Raw genomic sequence first — 6000 nt, 5'->3', positions numbered from 1 at the left:
ATGGTGACAACTATTTATAGACAGCCGACTAAGGGCCCGAACATGTGTTCTACTAACTACATCTTCATAAGAACCCCAATGAGGAGCACCTAGGAGTCCCACTGAGAGACGAAGAACCTTCAGCTGCAACACCCGGCATCACATGTAATACAGATGATAACCATAATGGGTGCAGGGTCCCTCCCCACCTCCTCATTTGAAATCAGAAGGGAAAGTGCTTTCTTCTCCCACTCTGTTGAGAATCCCGTGTTCTGTACAGTAGAGATTTTTTATTCCAGAGCAGCACTATTCAGCAGAACGTTCTGTGGTAACAGAAATGTTCTAAATTGGTACTGTTCGACATGGAAGCCACTGACCACGTGTGGCCATTGGGCATGTGAAATGTGGCTGGTGAGATTATTGAACTGAAATGTTATTTAATTTTAACTCGTTTGAATTTAAATACACATGTGGCTAGTGGCTACCACATTGGACAGCACAGCTGTAGAGGGTAAGACTGTTTGGTGGCTCCCAGATGGTGTGGTTCAGTGGTTGAGCTTGGTCCCATGCACCAAGAGATCATTGGTTGGTTCCCGGTCAGGACACATACCTGGGATGCAGGCTTGGTCCCCAGTAGGGGGCGTGCACGAGGCAGCTGATCGATGTTGATGTTTCTCTCTCATCGATGTTTCTATCTCTTCCTCTCCTTTCCTCTCTCTCTAAAAAAAAATCAATAAAAAGATTTTTTTTAAAAAGCATGCTTGGTGGCCAAATTCCAAGCAGAGCCTAAGTCTGATTTCCACTCTCCTTCTCTTAGCGCTCCTGCTGGCCAGCTCCTGGGGCATGTCTCTTCCAACTAAGGCACTGCTAACAACTGAGGAGGGGGGAAAAGGAATCAAGACCTTTCTTACTCGCTTTATTAAAAGCTAAATATTTAAGTGCTCAAGCACTCATTTCGTTTGTTCGTTTATTTATTTCACAAATATTTATAGGACTCTCCTACATTGGCTCTGGGGTAGAAATGGCAAGCAAAACAGAACTGGAGAGACGTGACTTAATCGCACACACACATGATTAGAAACGCAAACGAGTGAAAAGTATAAGGAGTTGGGAAGGGGTCTGACAGGGATGGGGGCTTCGTTCGGGGCAGCGGGAAATACCTTTCTGTTTGTGAAGGAGCTGCTTTAGCTGAGACATGAAGAGTTAGGATTAGCGACTGTGAAGGGAAAAGCATTCGAGGTGGAGGGAATCACACGGACAGGCCTGAGGTGGGCAAAGTGTGGACTTGTGCGAGCAACTCAGAGGAAAGGAAAGCGGGGAGGGGTGAGCTGAAGAGGCAGGGCCTTGTCTGGCACAGCAGGGTTTGTGACCTTCTATCCTAAAAGCAGGGATGAGCTACTGGAAGGTTTGAAGCAGAGCAGTGACATGACTAGAAAATAAATGCGCAAAGCAGAACAAAACAAACCAAAAAAAGAACCTTGGCTTTTAATAAAGGCTCCATTGTCCCTCGTTCCTTCCTTCCTTCCTCCGCCAGCAGGCAGGCAGGTGACTTCCCCAGACACAGGGCTGCAGCTGGCCCCAGGGGCCGAGCCTCGGAACAGACGAGAAGTGCTTGGTGCTGGGCCCAGAGGATGAATGGAGCTAAGCTGTGTTCTTTCCTCTAATGCTCTGTGTGTTCTCTCTGTGTGTTTCTGCCGTTAAATAAATACTGGGGTATTTATAAAAACTGTCAGCAAACCACCCACTCCATTTTCTCCGCCGCAGGCCCAGAAGCCCTCAAACAGTAACAGCCTGTACCAGAGTCCTAGTGATACCCAGAGACAGCTTCGAAGGGACTGCTAAATATAACCCTCTTCACGGGGCCGCTGCCTGCTGCCTTCACTTTTATGATCAGAGTTATGAAACATCTAGTAAACTTGAAGTTCACGGGCAGGTCTAAGCTGAACAAGGGCAGCCTACTACAGAGGTTGACTTTCAGTATTTACTAGTCTGGCCACCTTTTCGCTGAGCCACACGAGGCTGATTGACCTTCCGCGGGAAAATAACAAGCTAGCGGATGCTATCCCGTAGGGAAAAGGCAAGAAGAGTGACATGGGGGGGGGGGGGGGGGAGAGTAGTGAATGTATTTGAACTTCAAAAGTTTCAAATAATAGGAAACAGACTTGCTTCAGCAAAATGAATCACTGTCCCCTTCTTCCAAAATGAACTGATTTCACCTCTGTCCCTGGCCTAATAGAAAAGCCACCCACTTGGCTGGGCAACACTCTGGAGCTTGATTCCCAGCTCTGCTGCTTCCTCCGGGCAAGGAAATTCACGTTCCAGAGCTTCAGTGTCCTTGTCTGTAAAATGGGTTAACAGTGTCTGCTTGCAGGGTTGTGTGGATGTGAGACAATGTGGATGGAATGCTTGGAAATAACCCCCGCACGTGGTAAACACTGACACGTTATTATCCAGCAGTGCACATGTGTATCTATGTTCCCCGTGACACTGAGCTCCTCGAGGGTAGAGACCTACCATTGGCCTTTATGTCTAGTGCCTATTTCTGATGCAAAATATAAAAAATGAATAGCTGTGCCCTGGCTGCCTAGCTCAGTTGGTTAGAGCATCATCCTGATATCCCAAGGTTGCGTGTTCGATCCCCGGTCAGGGCACATATAAGAATCAACCAGTGAATGCATAAGTAAGTGGAACAACAAACTGATGTCTCTCTCTCTCAAAAAATCAATATATAAAAATTTGAAAAGTAAAAAATGAATAACTGATACAGACGTCTGAGAGTAAAGGAATTCTTCCCTTGTATCGCCAGCCTTCCCAATATAGTCAATCTTCTCATTTTCCACAACCTTTACTGTTTGCCTGCTTTAGACATGAATGAGGGAAACAAAATTGTTGACGACACTTCCAGAAAGGTATTTTCTTGGAATGTTTACTTACACACACACATGCTTTTTAATTAATAAACTAATTCCTGAGCAGTTTCCGGATTAGAGAAAAATTGAGCAGAAAGGACAGATTGCCCATGTGCCCCCTCACTCCCGTTCATAGTATTAGTGTGGTATATTTGTTATAATTGATGAACCAGTATTGATACATTATTATCTAGACTCATAGTTTAAAGTTCATTCTTTGTGTCGTACATTCTATGGGTTTCAGCAGATGTGTAATAACACGATCCACCATTACAGCCTCATACAGAATAGTTTTACTGCTCTAAAAATCACCTGTGGTCCACCCATTCACCCATTGATCCCTTTCTGTCCCCAACTCCTGGCAACCACTGGTCCTTTTATTATTTCCATAGTTTTGCGGTGTCCGGAGTGTCATGTAGCTGGATTCATCCAATATATAGCCAATTCAGATTGGCCTCTATTTTTATGTTTATATTGTTGTATCTTTTTTAAATTAAAAAAATTTTTTTCAATTACAGTTGACATTCAATATTATATTAGTTTCAGATGACAGTACGGTTAGACATAGATGAAAGCAGATCAGGGAAAGCTAATTTAATGGAAATTCATGTGCAGAGATGATTATGAAATGTGGGGATATTAAATATTACTAGGTTAATAGTAACGATAATAACAGTTACTTTCTGAGTATCTATCATGTACATTGTACTCAGTGTTTGACTAATATTTCTCATTTCACACCAGTCCAGCAAAGTTACTGTTGTTATCTCTATTTCACAGCTGACAAAATTGTGGCCCACACTGGGCTAAATAATCTAAAAGCACCAGCAAGTCAGCAGCAAGCAGGGTTAGAGCCCAGCCTGCCTGTGCCTGAGCCCTTTCTCCTTCCATTGGGCGTGCAGACTTTCTGTGGCTTGGACGTCCAAAGAGCACCAGCATGTAACCAAAGGGGCTTGTACACATGTGTTCATGCTCATTGTAATGTTATTATAATAAAAAAATCATTTCCATTATTATACATAAATTGCTAAGTAATCTATGTTACATCTTTACATTTACAAAGAATATAATACAGCAGTTAAAAAGAATAGTGTAGGTGATAAGTGCTAACCTAAAAACTCCCCTCCCCATACTAGTGACAAATAACATTTACAGAATAATATTATGATTATGTTGCCAAGTTAATTTAAAAAATACAGAAAACAAGATGTAATGGAGTTTACCGGTATATTCTTATATAAAAATTCATTGAGCTGTACATTTAGAATTTGTGCAGTTGGCTGTATGCAAATTAAACCTAAATCTGAAAACAGATTGTGTCCACATTTTCATGTATGTATGAAAAGAGAAACCAGTCTAGAACAATACACCCCTGATTTTTGGCAGTGGCTACCTGGAGGGAAGGGAGACCTCTGCTTTTCCTCTCCATGCTTCTTTATTGTTTAAACATAATAAAAGGAGAATGCATTAACTGGGCATCAAATATATAAATAAAAATGCAACATGTTTTTAAGTCAATATAACAACACCGATAAAGTAATCAATGAGTAAAATAAATAAAATTAACTGACAACAAATACACCTAGGAAGAAAAGAGATTGCTGAGAACTCATGTGAAGATACACCCACCTTCTCCACTGGGGAGAGTTTCATATGGAATATGTTTTCTCTGGAAAGAAGGGGGCATAAAGTCACTGGTTAACTTCTGTGAGGGGGTTTTCCTACTACCTTAATCACCACCCAGCCTGAGGGCTGCATGTGGAGGTGAGATATGAGCACCAGAGCCGCCCCGCAAGATGCCCCACCCCAGGGAGCTGGAGGCCACAGGAGACTTGGCACTTGCTTGAAGGAGACGCCTCGGTCCTTCCCACACTCACAGTGGCATGGGGATGAGGCAGCTGCTGGAAATTAATATGCAGCACAGGCGTCCGTGGTGTGAATTAAAAAGCAACCGAATAATAAGACATTCAGATTTAAAGCATCACATAGCTTTTCCTACCAGACTGAAGATTTGTTTAATGTCCCTGCACGGTGTCGGCATGGGGTGAGGGGGCAATGATGAGAGGTTGGTAGAAGCCAAGGAGGCCGAGATCTGCCAAACACATTAAGGAGCTTATCTCAGGAACCAGGGGGAGCCATCAGAGGCCTCAAGCTGCTGGATCACGTCTGCTGCTCCAAGGGGAACTCACTGAGAGGGAGCAGGCTGCATGTGGGTGGAGTAGCTAGAGGCTAGTGCAGTAAGTCAGGCAAAATAGTCTGGTGCCCTGAAACAGTGATAGCAGAGGGGAAGGAGGCAAGGGGGTGATTAGAGGGGTATTGAAGAGAGAGATCCAATGGGCCTTAATGATTAACACATGTATCCTGAAAGGGAGGCCAGGGTGGTGGTGGTGGTGCCTGTTTCAGTTAGGGTTCAATTAGGAACGCTGAACCTTAAGAATTATGGAATATAGAATTCATTGTTGCAGTTAGACCTTGCATAGTTTGTAGGAGGAGCTGGGCAATTGGACATCAGGGGAGGGGAGCTGGAGGACCAGCGAAGTCCCCAACCAGTTAGTCTGAGAAGCCAAGGACGCCCAGCTACCAAAAGTAGGACCACAAAGGGGAGGCAGATGGAGAAGTCTAAAGGAAACATTTGCCTTGGTGGGTGCAAAGGCAGGCCTCTGCTGATGGATCTAGGGCTGCTGTTGGTCAACTGGGTCGGCAGTCAGGAGGAAGAGCTGAATGCAGAGCAGAGGGAGCAAGAACCAGCTGCAACCCACCAGGCACCTCGGCATCTGTGGGTCATCTCACTGAGCTTTGATGGCATTCAGATGCAGTGCTCCCAAATGCCTTTCTTGGCCAACTCTAACCTGGAACCACACAGGGAAGGGTTTCTGAGAAATAGTTTCCAGCCTACCCAGGCTAATGGTTGGGGAAGATTCTGGAGCAAAGGTCATGAATTGCATTTTGCACATATTAACTTTGAGGCGACTGTGATTCATCCCCTTGGAGGTGTCCAGTAAGAGCTTGAGCTTGTCTAAATTTCTTCAGCGTGCAAGCAAGCTGGTTCAGGATCTAGTTCTAATCTAGCCTGGGGTGAGAGAGTGCAATGCAGCTGTAGATTAAGCACCTA

The sequence above is a fragment of the Miniopterus schreibersii genome, assembly GCF_964146895.1.
Source record: "Miniopterus schreibersii genome assembly, chromosome: 15".
NCBI lineage: Eukaryota > Metazoa > Chordata > Mammalia > Chiroptera > Miniopteridae > Miniopterus > Miniopterus schreibersii.
The sequence above is the reverse complement of the archived record's forward strand: the minus strand, read 5'-3'. Positions refer to the sequence as shown.